Genomic DNA, 17,556 nt, shown 5'->3' with positions numbered 1-17,556 from the left:
TCATTTAGACTAGACACCAGGGACTTAGTCCAGCTTCATTCACACGTATGGACAGACCGCCAGCCATTTAGACCAGCTAGGTAGAGGAGCACACCTACGTCCTGCACGTAGGAAGGAAGGAGAAGAACGCTGAGGTGAGTGAAAAATGTATAGTTAAGTCCTGATCACGTGGGGTTGGCCGGGGCCTCACCCAGTTGTGCTGACATGGAGCCATCAGGAAAAAGCCCTGTGCACATTGGGTGGTTAGGGTGTGCCCCGGCATACCCCATGCACTTGTCTATGACGTGAACTTTTCTAATAATGGAGTACTCTAGGTTTACTTTGTAAATACCACTCCAACTTTGGACGAGTGTTAACGTTGATGTGTCTGTTTATGCAGTGAAAATGATCATACTGATATATTACAAGTGTTATTTAATGAAGGCTAAAGCATTTTGCACATATTATAGCCATTTTGCACTATTGTTTTAATATTTGTTATGTTTGTTGCCTTTTCTTGGAACGTTTATATCTCTTTTACTACTACAAGAAAAAAATATGTGGTTTTGCATTTCTTTGATAAAAATAATACAAAACACATGTCAAACAATAAAAACGGTTTTCACCATTTCCTGGTGCCTTTTTGATTACTGCAACGTGCTATGTCTTTTGGTAATAGGTTGAGCAGATAATAATTTACTCTAATAAAAAAAATATGTGAAGGTGCTAAGGTGCTACAGAATTTTTTTTTAGTAAACCCCTCACATTTTTGAAAATATTTCATTATATCTTTTCATGTGACAACACTGAAGAAATTACACTTTGCTACAATGTAAAGTAGTGAGTGAGTGCACTCAACTTCTTTGTTCGAACATGGTGAGGCCTGTTTTGGGTGGAACTAGGGTTGCCAACTCATCCCTTTAAAACAGAACACATATTAATTACACAGGTTCTGTGGCTGATTAAGGAGGTAATTAAACTCACTTGGTGCCTTATTTGCATTAAATTAGCCTCAGAACCTGTGTAATTCATATGTGTTCTGTTTTAAAGGGATGAGGTGGCAACTCTAGGTGGAACCTGTCCTGTTAAACTACTGTATGGTCTTGGCCACCATGCTACAGCTCAGTTTCAGTGTCTTGCAAATCTTCTTATAGCCTATGCAGGGCTCAAGTCCTGCAGGAACGCGTGGGAACGGAGTTCCTGCACTTTTTTCACAGCAGGAACTCAGTTCCCTTTGCAGGACTAGAGCAGCCGAGCCGCCCGAGCCAATCCTTCACTAAGCGGCGATGTCCGTTTTATTCCCAAGTTATCGCGGGATTTAGAAAGAACTTGCTTTTTTTTTTTTTTGAAAAAACAAACAAACTGCGGTTTAGTAATTATGCATATGAGCGTATCATTTTTTTTTTTTTTTTTTTGGCGGGGGAGTGGATCTTGGGTGAGAGTTCCCACACTTTTTTCCCCAGGACTTGACCCCTGAGTCTATGCCATCTTTATGTAGAGCAACAATTCTTTTTTTCAGATCCTCAGAGTTCTTTGCCATGAGGTGCCATGTTGAACTTCCAGTGACCAGTAAGAGAGAGTGAGAGCGATACCACCAAATTTAACACACCTGCTCCCCATTCACACCTGAGACCTTGTAACACTAACGAGTCACATGACACAGGGGAGGGAAAATGGCTATTTGGGCCCAATTTGGACATTGTACTCACTTTTGTTGCCAGCAGTTTAGACATGAATGGCTGTGTTTGAGGGGACAGCAAATTTACACTGTTATACAAGCTGTACACTCACTACTTTACATTGTAGCAAAGTGTAATTTCTTTAGTGTTGGCACATGAAAAGATATAATACAATATTTACAAAAAAGTGAGGGGTGTACTCACTTTTGTGAGATACTGTATATGTTTTGGGAACTGCACCAAAAAATTATGATTTTTCCCATCTTTACCTAGAGCGCTACTGAAACTTGGCATGACAATGCATTGAGTTTCAGATTTGAGATGCCAACATGAATACTATGGGCCAGATTCACAGAGGAGATACGACGGCATATCTCCTTAAAACCGTCGTATCTCCTGTCCTATCTATGCGGCTGATTCATAGAATCAGTTCAGCATAGATAGCTCTAAGATCCGACAGGTGTAATTGACTTACACTGACGGATCTTAGGATGCAATACTTCGGCCGCCGCTGGGGGGAGTTTGCGTCGTATTCCAGCGTCGGGTATGCAAATGAGGATTTACGGCGATCCACAAAGGTTTTTCCCGTCGTTACGTCGTCGCTAGTAATTTTTTCCCGTCGCAAATTTACACCTGCTTTAACATGGCTTAACTTTAGTCGAGCCATGTTAAAGTATGTCCGTCGATCCCGGGTCGAATTTCTAATTTTTTTTGTTTTCGCGTAAGACGTCCGGGAATACGAATGGACGATACGCACGTCACCATTCTAAAAAATGACGTCACATCGCGCAAAGCACGGCAGGAATTTCAAAACTGAGCATGCGCAGTATGTCCGGCGCGGGAGCGCGCCGAATTTAAATGGTACCCGCCCAATTTGAATTGGGCGGGTTTGCGCCGGACGTGTTTACGATACACCGCCGCAAGTAACCAGGTAAGTGCTTTGTGGATCGGGCACTTACACTGAAAACTTGCGGCGGTGTAACGTAAACGGGTTACGTTACACGGCCGCAATTCTACGAGAATCTGGCCCAATATGTGGGGTTTCAGCAGCAGGGCAATTATCTGCAATTTCCCAAGTGGTATCTGATGGGCAACAACACTCAGAGCATTGCATAAACATTTTCGGTGGCTCTCACTAGTTGGATATAAATCCATTAATTTGAATATGTTTGTAGTTTTTAAATAAAAAACTTTAACGTATGTGTACTATGTTCCAAATCCCCCCAACAAACAGAGAATATCATTTTTATACATACAAAACAATTAAAAGCTATTTTTAATCTAAATTTTCATATATATTTATTGTGTATAATATATTACATGAACTATATACATAAATAATGATACATACATGGACTATATACATAAATAATATACATAATTGTAGCGCTACCCCTGAAGGAGCCGCTGGTTAGTTTGGGATCTACTCTCTTTTGGCTCGAATCACCCCTGTTTAATTAGCTCGAACCCTCCCTTGACACATCAGAAGCCTGGTAGAGGGATATTGTGACCCCTGCTGGGCTGAAGTCACAATAGCAAGCATGCAATATTCAATGACAATGATGATAAAGGATTACCTGCTGTGCAGAACGGTCCCTCCAAACAAGTAAATGTACTCCACACAGTGAACATATTTGATTGCAAGGAGTGAGTTTACTGTATAAAGACTCAGAAAACAACAGGTATATAATTGTACATAACCACAATCACTAGTAATAACTCAGTCTGATTCGCAAGGGCCCTTGCAAGAATCAATAATCAATATAAGTTAATGACATTTATCTTTGAACCTTGGAATGGTACCATCCATTAAACTAAAAGGGAGTCTATGCTCATGAGCAGCCCCTAACGGACAGTTCTACAGATCAGTCAATATCTGTGTTGCGGCCGGTCGGTGCACATAAATTGTAATCCACGGGTAACGATTAGCGGAATAAACTGAGTAATAACAATGTCTAAGACAGCAAGGCGTTGGTGAAGTGATCGCCCATCAGCATCAATCCCCTCTATGGATTACTGAAACGATTTACTAGGCCTCTAAGTTTTAGCTATGGGCTGAACGAGTGTGTGTGGCCGGTGAAAAGGTACTGGGTGTCTATAATAGCCAGAAAGTGTCACGTACCTGGTGATGGGAGCCCGATGTGCAGGGAGCGGCCTCTCGTAAGCCTCCGACTCAGGAGCCCCTGATAGAGTGGACAGGGGATCAAGTGTACAGAGGGGCACAAGTGCCTGGTAGTAGGCTGGGTAGTTTGCTGGAAGCAGAAGCAGGATGAAGCACTGAGGTCCTGGCAGGAAGCTGGCAGCAGGCTGGAAGCAACGGAGGCACTTGTGGAGCAGGAAGCAACAGGTCAGGCAAGCCGGGTCAACACAGATGAGCAGATCAGAGCCAAAGCAAAGTCCAAAAGGGGTAGTCAAGGTTCAGGCCGGGTCGGTATAACAGGCGGGCAAAGACAGAGCCAGGGGTTAAGCAGGTGCGGAGGTCAGGTGTAGCCGGAGTCAGAGGCAGGTTGCAAACAAGAGAGGTCAGAGGAAGCCGGGTCAGGTAATCAGGAACAGCAAATACACAGGTGCAGATTATCCAGGGAACGCTGTAGACAGGACAGCAAGTTGGTGAGGGATCAGGTTGTTTATATAGGGAATCCTTGGCGCCAAACACTGTCAACGTGCGCGCGCACCCGTACGCGCGCCGCGAGCGCCACTGACGCACGCGCCGGGAACGGATTCTCCTGACAACGGAAGGTCGTCCATGACAGAAAGTCAGAAACTGAACATGTACTCTCTCACCCGACAGGCCGACCCACCTGACTTTCTCCTCAGAAAAGGGCGCGCTGGTAAAGCACTGTTCCACAGCACGAGGGATCCCGGACGAGGGTGCTCCACTGTTTCTGTTGTCAGCTGGGCTGCCTCTTCGACCTCTGGGAGCACAGGTTAGATGCTGGGACCTTGCTTCTATCTAGATGGCTGGTCTCTCGGTGAATAGACCCTGGCTTCTGGCCTAGTGGCACGGCTGTGGTTGTCCGCAGCTCCGCTGAGGAGAGAGTGTAGGTTCCGAAAGAGCAAAGTTAACCCCTCCCCTTTCTTAAATAACTTCCCATGTCCGTTTTGACTGGCGGAGTGGAATTGTCACATGTTCCATTGTTACAGGGCATTGCGAGGGGCGTAGTCTGTTTTCTCCTCAGAGTCAATGGAGTCCATATCTCCTGCCACTCATAGCCCCGCAATGCATAACTTCATAACAATGTCCAACATATTTACAAATGTGAATGTAACTCCAGCAGGGATGACCTGTCAGGTGACTCCGACTGGATGACCCCGCTACACAATGTTTCTCATATTTCTATTTACATTATCACTTTAGGCCAATATTTGTAATTTTTTGTTTGTGTTTACGAATATACTGTATCTTGGATATAAACATCCGAGTCGTCTTCAATTTCCACTCATGACTTGATTTTCTTCGGATGACCCTCATACTTCCACATAGAAAATCAATCGTTCACATGCGATACAACACAATTTTTTTATGTTGTTAAACTGGTATTTTTTGTTCACAATATCATTATCGGCTAGAACAGCCTTGTCATCAACAAAGAGGAAATCGGTTGATCACTCAGTAAACTAAATATTTTGTATGATTTACTTACCATGTATTGCTGCCATACATTTCTAAAGTTGGTGGCTACTGGTATTGACCCTAGGTTTCAGTGCTAACCAGATCTACCAAGAGATATTTTTGTTTGCATGTGAAATAGGGATGAGCAAATCTGACCAAGTTCGATTTGTGAGGGCTAGTTAAAAACTTTCAAAATTGACATAGATGCAAAAATAGTGAAGTCTTTGAGAGGGTGGGGGGATTGGCAGTAAATCTTGACTCCAAATTCTGGCCTCTTTAACCAATTGGGATCCGCGCTATAGTCAAATGACGGCTACAGCGCGGATCCGAAAATCCAAGTGGATGTCAATTAACGTCCGCCCCTTTGCTCGTTCCCCGCGCGCGCTCCCTTGGACACAGCCAATTACAGATCGCCGCGAACGGCCAATAAGAGTGGCCGTTTGCGATGCGATCTGTGCGGCCAATGAGAGATGATCTCAAATGTAAACATATGAGATCATCTCTCATTGCCGCCTCTCCCTCCTCACACAGAGACAGCGTGTGAGGAGGGAGAAAGATCTGTGAGTGAAAAAAAGTTTATTCAAAGTGATACAGTGTTACAGTGCCATCCCAGTGCCATCCCAGTGCCATCCCAGTCCCCTGTGCCGCCAATCAGTGCCCACCTGTGCCGCCAATCAGTGCCCGCCTGTGCCGCCAATCAGTGCCCACCTGTGCCGCCAATCAGTGCCCCCCTGTGCCGCCAATCAGTGCCCACCTGTGCCGCCAATCAGTGCTCGCCTGTGCCGCCAATCAGTGCCTGCCTGTGCCGCCAATCAGTGCCTGCCTGTGCCGCCAATCAGTGCCCGCCTGTGCCGCCAATCATCATGCCTCTGCCTGTTGCATGAACTGACCACCTGCACTAACCCTGACGGGACAGTATCCCTGCCTGGACGTTGCTGACCAAGTCCCTACCTGCTGCCTGGACCAGTGCTATCCTGCTGTGTAGAACTGTGCTACTATTACCACAGGTAATCTTTTGTTTACGCTTTGCTCAGCATAATGTATTTTGGGCTGTAATTCTTGGTATGTGCATGCTATGTGTCTCTGGAACACCTGACGGTGTTCCTTGCATGTTGGATCTCTGTATGTGGTCAGGCTGTGTAGAAGTCTCACACATGTGGTATCATTGTACTCAGGAGGAGTAGCAGAATGTATTTTGGGGTGTCATTTTTGCTATCCAAATGCTATGTGTTGGAAATATCTTAGAAACAGACAACTTTGTGTAAAAAAAAATGTGTTTTCATTTTTTTTCCACATGTTCCAAAAACTTCTGGAAAAAAATGAACCATTCAAAAGGTATGTATAAAAAGAGGGAAGTAGGGTACCTGGGGACCCTGGGACTATTATGCGGTGCAAATAGATTGTGAAAGACACAATGGTTTTTAGAAAAATAGAAAAGATTTTTTAATAAAAATTTTAAATAGTACAAAAATATATATAGAAATCAATACAAGACCAGCTGAAGTGTATAACATAGAAACTTCAGTTCCACATAACAACTTGTTGCAGTTCTCTCTACATGTGTCAGGGCACAGACCTTTTACGGTCTCTTTCCCTAGTTGGTCCTGGGTGGAATCGAACCCAGGATCTCTCCATTGAAGGTCCAGCTCTTTTGTCTCTGAGCCACTGCTCAGTTCTATTCTGTGTGCTGTCCATTGGAGCCTGGTTCTGAAACCTGTACTTCTGTGGACCAATCAGTGGCCAGTGCGGCCTATTTAAGCCAGCCCCTTCACTTATTGTGGTGCTAGCGGGCACCTTATATCGCTTTGCCCAACTCGCCCACCTCGGCCAAAGCTTCTTCAGGTGGGTACTATTGGGAGTTTCTTCTATGCCTCAGAATCTGTACCTACCTTTCCAGTGTCTTCGGTTCCTGTGTCCCCAGTTCCAGTGTCTTCGGTTCCTGTGTCCCCAGTTCGTGTCTTCGGTTCCTGTGTCCCCAGTTCCAGTGTCCCCAGTTCCAGTGTCCCCGGTTCCAGTGTCCCCAGTTCCAGTGTCCCCAGTTCCAGTGTCTTCCGTTCCAGTGTCTTCCGTTCCAGTGTCTTCCGTTCCAGTGTCTTCCGTTCCAGTGTCTTCCGTTCCAGTGTCTTCCGTTCCAGTGTCTTCCGTTCCAGTGTCTTCCGTTCCAGTGTCTTCCGTTCCAGTGTCTTCCGTTCCTGTGTCTTCAGTTCCTGTGTCTTCAGTTCCTGTGTCTTCAGTTCCTGTGTCCCCAGTTCCTGTGTCCCCAGTTCCAGTTCTTATGTCCTCAGTTTCTGTGTCCCCAGTTCCAGTTCCTGTGTCCCCAGTTGAAGTTCTCCCTCCAGACTGCACATATGCCTCAAATGGTACTATGGTCCGTAAACAGGATCTGGAGATATTTGAACGAGCTTTACAAGCGAGGAGGGCACCTCCTACCAGAACTTCAGGATCAAAAAAGCCAAAAAAGAAAAAGTAACAATCTACATGCTCCCCGTTTTATCCAAGCTTCCCATCAGGAGCATCCGGAACTAACGGACAGGTTGGGCGTCCGGAGTCCGCCCCTAGGGGGGGGGCACTGTCAGGGCACAGACCTTTTACGGTCTCTTTCCCTAGTTGGTCCTGGGTGGAATCGAACCCAGGATCTCTCCATTGAAGGTCCAGCTCTTTTGTCTCTGAGCCACTGCTCAGTTCTATTCTGTGTGCTGTCCATTGGAGCCTGGTTCTGAAACCTGTACTTCTGTGGACCAATCAGTGGCCAGTGCGGCCTATTTAAGCCAGCCCCTTCCCCTTTGCTAATTGCTGGTTCGTTGTCAGCTTTACCCTGTGAGAGACCCTTGAAACCTGAATACCCTGACCTGCTTGACCCGGATTGGACCTTGACGATTCTCTGCCGTCTCCTACACTTGACCCCTGCCTGCTTATCGGATTTGCTGTTGTCTCCTGCCCCTTGACCTTGGCTTGCTCTCACGGACTTCCTCTGATCTCTCCAACTCCTGACCCACGGCCTGTGACCCGGATTTGCCTTTGTTTCCTGTTGATCCCTTCTGGACTTACCTGCCTGTTCCTGCCTGATCAACGACTGTCTCCAGTCCTCTGCACCTGCCCTGTTTTCGTCAGCTGCACCAAGTCTGCCTACCAGTTCCCGGCACAGGTGCCTCCTTGTGCCGTCCCTCCTCTGTTCTAACTCCAGGGAGTGGTCTGCACAGGGTCGCAAAGGTGAGCCGCCCTCAGCATCTCGGCCTCGGTAAGTAACGTTCCTGACAACATGTTTCGCTCGTGAGAGCTTCTTCAGGAGTGATGTTAGAACTGAACTGTAATGGATCAAAAAAGAAATCAATATACAGCAATGGTCATTGCAAAAGCAATAATAAATACAATTCTGTAGAGTTTGTATAAATTAACAAAAAAATTTTTGTGATATGAAATTTTAAAGGTAGAAATATCCAAGGAAAATAATAAAGTGGACAATCAATATTGACAATATAGCAGTTCCTAATTATCAAATATTTCAGCAGAAGGGAAGCGCAACAAGAACTTACCTCAACTTGTCAAATTAAAAGTAAAAACACATCAAAATGAGTCAATCAAGTGGATGGAAACCTTCTTCGGATCATCCTAAGAAGATCATTTCAAGATTGATGCACCAAACAGTCCCTGAAAACCATAATCAATATAAAGCTATATAAGGCTCTTTATACTTGAATCATTGTGGGGATGAACTCAAGAAAATTTCATAAAAGAAAAATTCAAAAAGATAGGTTCATCTTTATAGAAAGTAATAATATTTACCTTTTAGGATTTTAAACAAAAAGCTGAATCAATTGGACTGACATAAATCAGTGGGCCTGAGTAACCAAAAGCAACCACTAGATGGCCTCCATTGCAATGAAGTGTATGGCCTCAAAATACAAGGAACCTGAGTTTCTATTGAGATGTAAGAAATTCAATCTAATGAGAAAGAAAAACAAAGAAACCAAAAATCAATTAGTCTCACTGTTTCTCCCCAATTTATAGGGTTAAATTAATTAATAATAAACTCTGCTCAATGAACCAAGGGTGTTTAAGAAAAAACACCTATTGAACAGAGTAAATACAATTAAAGGACATACCGCTTAGTGTTGCAATGGTCCGTGTTTCCCAGAGCCTGCAGCATGTGTGCTGCTTGTTGATCGTTTAAATGCAGACTGACATTTGTGGCTAGCACAGCCACGCTTTATATTTCACAGCAGAGCGGGTGCCAGCCAATGGCGTCCGCTCTGGTGGGGACACATGACCTCCCTATTGTTCCCATGATGTCTCTCCCAGCTGAGTGTCAGCTGACATGTCAGTGGGTGTGTGAAATATCAGATGTACTTGGAGACCAAGCCGCCATCTTGGATATGGGCGGTTTGCCCTTCTGTAATTGTTTGTTTATTTAACAGCGGACATGCATGCCGCCATCTAGAGTAAGGGAACATTTGCCCTTCTAAGATGGTTTGTATTGGTGGCCGCCACCGCTGTGTGCGGCAGGTAAATAACGAAACCAGCTGACTTAAAGAAGCAGAGGAGACAAAAAACGAGAGAAACAAAAACGGGGGGTAAATTAAATAGGACCACTATAAGCCAAGGGATCCAGCCACCCTGGAAAAGTATAGTGGTCCTACGTGTCCCTATGGTTTTTTCAGGGGACTTGATGATGAAAATCTGGGGGTGCATCAATTCATGAAAATTACAACATTAAAAAGTGGGATAATTCGCCTATAAAGATCTATTTGGGTGTGTTGTATTGCACAAAAACGGCCTATTACAGACCTTGTTGAGGATCAAGGTGCGCCCCCTGCTGTAAGAAATAGAAACTGTTACCTCCTATTTAACAGTGAAATACATGGTTTTGACATTGTGCACAATCATATCGTTCTTGAGGGGTGAAAAAAAAACCCAAACAATAAAGAACAAAATATTTTTTTTTTTTTCAAACAACATAAACCCTCCATGGTAGAAACGGGAAGGAGGAGAGAAGATTTCAGGGTTGAAACCCGAAAAAAGAAATCAAAAACAAATGAAAATGAATAATGGATGAATAAATGAAAAAAGCTATATGAAATAAAAAATAAAAATAAATATAAAAATAGGGTAACAAAAATACCTATAGAAAGGGCTTGAAACTAAAAGCCTCATTCAAGCCCGGGGGATGCAGGGCGGACAATGAATGGATCCACCTAGCCTCACGCTGTAGTAACAATTTGTCATAATCACCCCCTCTCTCACCGGGGGTATGTGCTCCAAAGCAAAGAACTTCATTTTTGTGGCATTGAAATTATGATGGATTCCTACATGGAGGCTAATCGGACTTTCCATCTTTTTTTTATTTATCAGATATTTATCAGATATTTTTATTTATCAGACTCTTAAATCGGACAACCCTCGTACCCCCACCTTATATGCCTTGCCTAAGGTACACAAAAACCCCATCAACCCACTGGGCAGACCTATCGTGTCAGGGAATGGTTCACTTACCGAACACGCTAGTCAATTGGTAGATGACTACCTTAGACCACATGTTCAAAATTTGGTATCCTATCTACAGGATACTACTGATCTCTTGCGAGCGCTAGATGACCTTAACGTCCCGGAGGGGGCTTGGCTGGTCTCATTGGATGTAGAGGCTCTTTACAATTCGATCCCTCATGATCGAGGGGTCAAGGTTGTGGAGGGCTTCCTCTCCGCTGACCCCGATCCTCCCTCCGAATATAGTCAATTTATCTTGAGACTACTGGACTTTGTACTATCTAACAACATCTTTTTGTATGGTGGCTCCCACTACCTCCAGGTACAGGGTGTGGCAATGGGGACCAAGTGTGCCCCCACATACGCCAACCTGTACCTGGGGGGGTGGGAGCAGACACTATTTCACCAGGAGGACATGCAGATATATACAGGGCCAGATTAAGAACATCATGGGCCTGGTGCTGAGGATTTTGGTGGGGCCTTTTAGGCTGCATTCACACCTCCGCGACAAGTAACGCCGCGTACGCGGCGTATTTTGCCGCGAATAGTGTAACTTTTTTTTTACAAATCCTTCCTATTGCTTTGTATGGCCGAACGCCAATGCCGCCTGAAAAAAAGGGTCCGGGACTTTTTTTCATGCCGCAGGTGTACGGCGTCTATGAGATGTGAACCATCTCATAGACAGCAATGGGAGTTCTCCCCTCCAGCGGCACGAGCGGCCGGCGTCGGGCGTTTTGTCGCGGAGGTGTGAATGGGGTGTAATAAATAATAAATAAATGCGTGGGAATGACATGAACGCAGCCCAGCCAAGGCAAGTGACCAAAGGCGCAGAACCCAGAAGGAAGACCGGGTGAAGATGGAAGTGTCCAGGCCCCGCCTGATTCATCGCAGCACTGGAGGGCTCAGTATGAAAATTGAAGTGTACACTAATGTGCTAATATGCTGTGCATACTTGTATCTTGTGGCATAACCTACCCCAGGGCCTCTAAAAAGTAGTAATGTCAGGAAAGTTTACTACCGCTTTATTATCACAGGATCCCAGGAGCCTCTCATGGGGCCCTCTACTGACCCGGTGGACGGTGGCCCTTGGGCAGTGCCTAAGTGCACAGTTGCCAACATTTAAAAAATATTTTCAGGGCCACTTTTTTATATAAGTGCTATATTTAGAGTAGCTGAGATCCCCGATGTTCCTCTATACATCATAGTAGTAATCACAAAATTAAATGAGTACTAATAATGGGGCAGAACAAATATGAGAACTGATATTTCCTTTAGTTGAACTAATAAAAGTGTGTCCATTCTAGAGCTGGTAACATTGAGGATATTCAGTATAATTTTAAAGAACTGTTTTTGTGGGTAAGCGACATAGGGGAGGAGTATGGACGGTATATAAGTGGGAAGTATGTGCAGGTGAGGGAGAGGAATGTGGAGGGTCTAACAGTGGGCACTATGTACAGGAGAGGAGTACAAAGGGTACGGAAAAAAGCACTATGTACAGGAGAGGAGTGTGAAGGGTATGACAATGGGCAGTATGTACAGGAAGAGTGAGGGGGTATGACAGAGGGTAGTACGTACCAGAGAGAAGTGTGGAGGGTATGATGGGGCAGTATGTACAGGAGAGGAGTGTGGAGGGTATGACAGTGGGCAGTATGTACAGGAGAGGAATGTAGAGAGGTATGATAGTGGGCTCTATGTATAGGGGAGGAGTGTGGAGGGTATGACAGTGAACACTATGTATAGGAGAGGAGTGTGGAGGGTATGACAGTGGGCACTATGTATAGGAGAGGAGTGTGGAGGGTATGACAGTGAGCAGTATGTACAGGAAAGGAGTGTGGAGGGTGCGACAGTGGACACTAAGTACAGGAGAGAAGTGTGTGACAGCAGGCACTATGTACAGGAGAGGAGTGTGAAGGGTATGACAGTGGGCGCTATGTATAGGAGAGGAGTGTGAAGGGTATGACAGTGGGCACTATGTACAGGAGAGGAGTGTGTAGGGTATGACAGTGGGTACTATGTATAGGAGAGAAGTGTGGAGAGTATGACAGTGGGCACTATGTACAGGAGAGGAGTGTGGAGAGTATGACAGTGAGCACTATGTACAGGAGTGGAAGGATATTTAGGGACTGAGTAGTGGTTAAGCGGGTCATACATGGATTGAAATTACGCCAATTATGCAGAGACCAGCCATAGTCAATCTATGTATGGGCTAGCTGGTTTTACACAAGTCAATCTATTAATCAACTTGAGTACAACCAGCCTGTTTTTTTTTTTCTTAAAACAATCAGTGCTGCCAGCTAAAGTTAGCAACACTGATCATTGTACGCACAGGCAGAACACAATAACACTGCAGGAGTGATTCCCCCATCCACAGGTCAGCAGGTGAGAGGGTGTGTGGGGACAGGCTGGGGAGAGATAGTAGTCAGTGGCTGGGTAGGCACTGGTAGTATCAGAGCCAGATACACACAGGTTACATACACCACGATTGTTAGAGCGAGAACAATAATTCTAGTACTAGACCTTCTCTGTAACTCTAAACATGTAACCTAAAAAAATTGAAAGCATCGCTTAGGATACCAAAAAAAATTGTGCTAACTTAACTAACTAACTGTTTTTTTAATGAATGAAACATTTTTTTCCAAAAAAACATGTTTGAAAAATTGCTGCGCAAATACGGTGCTAGAGCTGCACAATTAATCGTTAAAAAAATCGTGATCTCGATTCAACCCCCCTGACGATCTTCAATGCAGAGTTTGCTGATTCTTTCATATAACAAGTGGAGAGACTTTCAGCTGTCAAAAGAAAATATCTGGGCAGTCTGCCAAGTTTTTAACAGGAAACATTGTAACTGACACTTCCTTCTTAGATCAAAGGGATACACTTCTGTGTGTAAAGAACAAATCTGGGCAGTCTGCGAAGTTTGTAAACAAAATGAAACATTGTAACTAACTAACATTGTAACTAAATTTAACCACTTAAAGTCCAACACTTGTTTCTTAAGTTAGAAAGCAATATTATTTGCTAGAAAATTACTTGGAACTGCCAAACATTATATATATTTTAGCAGAGACTCTAGGGAATACAATGGCTATTGCTGCAATATGTTATGTCACACTGCATTTTCCCACTTCAATGAATAATAAAAACCATAAAAACAAAACAGTGAAGTTAGCCCATTTTTTTTTTGTTTGTTTTAATGTGAAAGATGATGTTACGCCGCAACAATCGTGAGAGAATCGTGATCTATCTTCTAAGCAAAAAAATTGCAATTCTCATTTTAGCCAGAATCGTGCAGCTCTGTACCCTGCAACATAAAAAGTGCAAAGACCACCATAGAGTAATTTTCTAGCAAAAAACAAATGATGATTTTTACATGTAGTAGAGAAGTGTCAGAATTGGCCTGGGTGGCAAGGGGTTAATTACCATGAGTAATATACAAATAATTATTATAAGCACTGTGATCCTATCAGTCTGCTGCAGTGTGTCAGCTTGTATTTTATTGGCCGCTCTGAATGTAGCTTCTGACAGGCTGTGCAAGCAGGCCCGTATCTCCGGAACCATAAATGATAGCCGTCCCATATTTTACCAGTTGTGGGGTTTCTGTCACCTCTGGTCATCGAGCTACAACCCCCCAAATTCGATCTTAGAAAAAAAAATTCTTAAAAAAAAAAAAAAAAACAATTTTTTTTTTTTGGGCAAATGGGCCTATCTTGAGAAAGGGGCCTGGAGCTGCAGCTCCATCAGCCCCATTGTTAATCCGGCCCTGGATATATATGAACCATATACCAATTTGGAGAAGGTTCATCGACAATGTCTTCTTCATCTGGACCGGTCCCTATGTTGAACTTCTTCAATTTATCGATGGTCTCAAGATCAATGAATATAATTTACATTTTACCTTTGAAACCAGTCGTACAAATCTAATTTTTCTTGATTTAAAAATCAGTGTGGATGAAAATGGCAATGTGGGAACTTCATTGTTCCGCAAACCAATTTCAGGCAACTCGCTGTTACACGCGGAAAGCTCTCACCCAGGGCCTTTGGTATCCAGTATACCATATGGCCAATACCTACGGCTACGCCGAAATTGTAGTGACACTTCTAGCTTTGAAGTAGAGGCCAAAGCTTTAAGATTAAGATTCCTTAACAGGGGATACAGCAAGACATGTCTAAAAAAAGCTTACGTGCGAGCAAAAAAGCATGAGCGCAAATCGCTCCTTTATGACTCCAAAATTAAAAAGGAAAATCCCGGGATTAGGATGATTACCCGATACTCCGGGCATCATCAAAAATTCCGAGGAATTCTCCAAAAATATTGGCATCTCCTGTTGGGTGATGATCAGGTTGCGAAACACATTAAAACTTTCCTGGAGATCACCTTCAGGAGATCACAGTCTTTACGTGACAAATTAGTGCATAGTCACCACTGTTCAAAAACCAAACCCAGAGTTGGCCTGGTGGGTACCCAACCATGCCACGACTGTTCATTTTGTGGATTTGTCCATTCTGCAGCATCTATTTTGCTGCCGAATGGACGCATCCACAAACCTTCATTTTTTGCCACTTGTCAATCTGTGGGAATTGTTTATATTATGACATGTGAGTGCGGATCATTTTACATAGGAAAAACAAAGCGTCCCTCTTTTCACAGGATCAGGGATCATGTGAGCCTGATAAATAATAATAAAAAAAATAAAATAATAAAAAATATAAAAAAAAAAAAAGATGGAAAGTCCGATTAGCCTCCATGTAGGAATCCATCATAATTTCAATGCCACAAAAATGAAGTTCTTTGCTTTGGAGCACATACCCCCCGGTGAGAGAGGGGGTGATTATGACAAATTGTTACTACAGCGTGAGGCTAGGTGGATCCATTCATTGTCCGCCCTGCATCCCCAAGCTTGAATGAGGCTTTTAGTTTCAAGCCCTTTCTATAGGTATTTTTGTTACCCTATTTTTATATTTATTTTTATTTTTTATTTCATATAGCTTTTTTCATTTATTCATCCATTATTCATTTTCATTTGTTTTTTATTTCTTTTTTCGGGTTTCAACCCTGAAATCTTCTCTCCTCCTTCCTTTTTCTACTATGGAGGGTTTATGTTGTTTGAAAAAAAAAAATATATATTTTGTTCTTTATTGTTTGGGTTTTTTTTTTCACCCCTCAAGAACGATATGATTGTGCACAATGTCAAAACCATGTATTTCACTGTTAAATAGGAGGTAACAGTTTCTATTTCTTACAGCAGGGGGCGCACCTTGATCCTCAACAAGGTCTGTAATAGACCGTTTTTGTGCAATACAAAACACCCAAATAGATCTTTATAGGCGAATTATCCCACTTTTTAATGTTGTCATTTTCATGAATTGATGCACCTCCAGATTTTCATCATCAAGTCCCCTGAAAAAACCATAGGGACACGTAGGACCACTATACTTTTCCAGGGTGGCTGGATCCCTTGGCTTATAGTGTTCCTATTTAATTTACCCCCCGTTTTTGTTTCTCCCGTTTTTTGTCTCCCCTGCTCCTTTAAGTCAGCTGGTTTCGTTATTTACCTGCCGCACACAGCGGTGGCGGCCACCAATACAAACCATCTTAGAAGGGCAAATGTTCCCTTACTCTAGATGGCGGCATGCATGTCCGCTGTTAAATAAACAAACAATTACAGAAGGGCAAACCGCTCATATCCAAGATGGCGGCTTGGTCTCCAAGTACATCTGATATTTCACACACCCACTGACATGTCAGCTGACACTCAGCTGGGAGAGGCATCATGGGAACAATAGGGAGGTCATGTGTCCCCACCAGAGCAGACGCCATTGGCTGGCACCCGCTCTGCTGTGAAATATAAAGCGTGGCTGTGCTAGCCACAAATGTCAGTCTGCATTTAAACAATCAACAAGCAGCACACATGCTGCAGGCTCTGGGAAACACGGACCATTGCAACACTAAGCGGTATGTCCTTTAATTGTTTTTACTCTGTTCAATAGGTGTTTTTTCTTAAACACCCTTGGTTCATTGAGCAGAGTTTATTATTAATTAATTTAACCCTATAAATTGGGGAGAAACAGTGAGACTGATTGATTTTTGGTTTCTTTGTTTTTCTTTCTCATTAGATTGAATTTCTTACATCTCAATAGAAACTCAGGTTCCTTGTATTTTGAGGCCATATACTTCATCGCAATGGAGGCCATCTAGTGGTTGCTTTTGGTTACTCAGGCCCACTGATTTATGTCAGTCCAATTGATTCAGCTTGTTGTTTAAAATCCTAAAAGGTAAATATTATTACTTTCTATAAAGATGAACCTATCTTTTTGAATTTTTCTTTTATGAAATTTTCTTGAGAGTTCATCCCCACAATGATTCAAGTATAAAGATCCTTCTATAGCTTTATATTGATTATGGTTTTCAGGGACTGTTTGGTGCATCAATCTTTAAATGATCTTCTTAGGATGATCCGAAGAAGGTTTCCATCCACTTGATTGACTCATTTTGATGTGTTTTTACTTTTAATTTGACAAGTTGAGGTAAGTTCTTGTTGCGCTTCCCTTCTGCTGAAATATTTGATAATTAGGAACTGCTATATTGTCAATATTGATTGTCCACTTTATTATTTTCCTTGGATATTTCTACCTTTAAAATTTCATATCACAAAAAAAATTTTGTTAATTTATACAAACTCTACAGAATTGTATTCATTATTGCTTTTGCAATGACCATTGCTGTATATTGATTCCTTTTTTGATCCATTACAGTTCAGTTCTAACATCACTCCTTAAGAAGCTCTCACGAGCGAAACATGTAGA

The 17,556-nt window shown here is 43.2% G+C and overlaps 2 long non-coding RNA genes across 3 annotated transcripts; one reads left to right on the top strand and one right to left on the bottom strand.

The window, feature by feature from the left end:
• Positions 1 to 8,530: 8,530 nt before the first annotated feature.
• On the bottom strand, positions 8,531 to 9,435 carry LOC120928644. 2 transcript variants are annotated; one of them, XR_005747275.1, is made up of 4 exons: positions 9,375 to 9,435; positions 9,055 to 9,213; positions 8,805 to 8,919; positions 8,531 to 8,576 (listed from the first exon to the last, which is right to left on the bottom strand). It is a non-coding gene; the product is annotated as an uncharacterized LOC120928644 (long non-coding RNA). The 2 variants fall into 2 exon arrangements; XR_005747276.1 differs by lacking the exon at positions 9,055 to 9,213 and having other exon boundaries at positions 9,375 to 9,433.
• Positions 9,436 to 16,585: 7,150 nt separating this feature from the next.
• Positions 16,586 to 17,556, top strand: LOC120928643. Its single transcript, XR_005747274.1, has 3 exons — positions 16,586 to 16,705; positions 17,163 to 17,277; positions 17,506 to 17,556. It is a non-coding gene; the product is annotated as an uncharacterized LOC120928643 (long non-coding RNA).

The sequence above is a fragment of the Rana temporaria genome, chromosome 2 (genome assembly GCF_905171775.1).
Source record: "Rana temporaria chromosome 2, aRanTem1.1, whole genome shotgun sequence".
Classification (NCBI taxonomy): Eukaryota; Metazoa; Chordata; class Amphibia; order Anura; family Ranidae; genus Rana; species Rana temporaria.
This window is presented reverse-complemented; position numbering and strand designations above follow the sequence as displayed.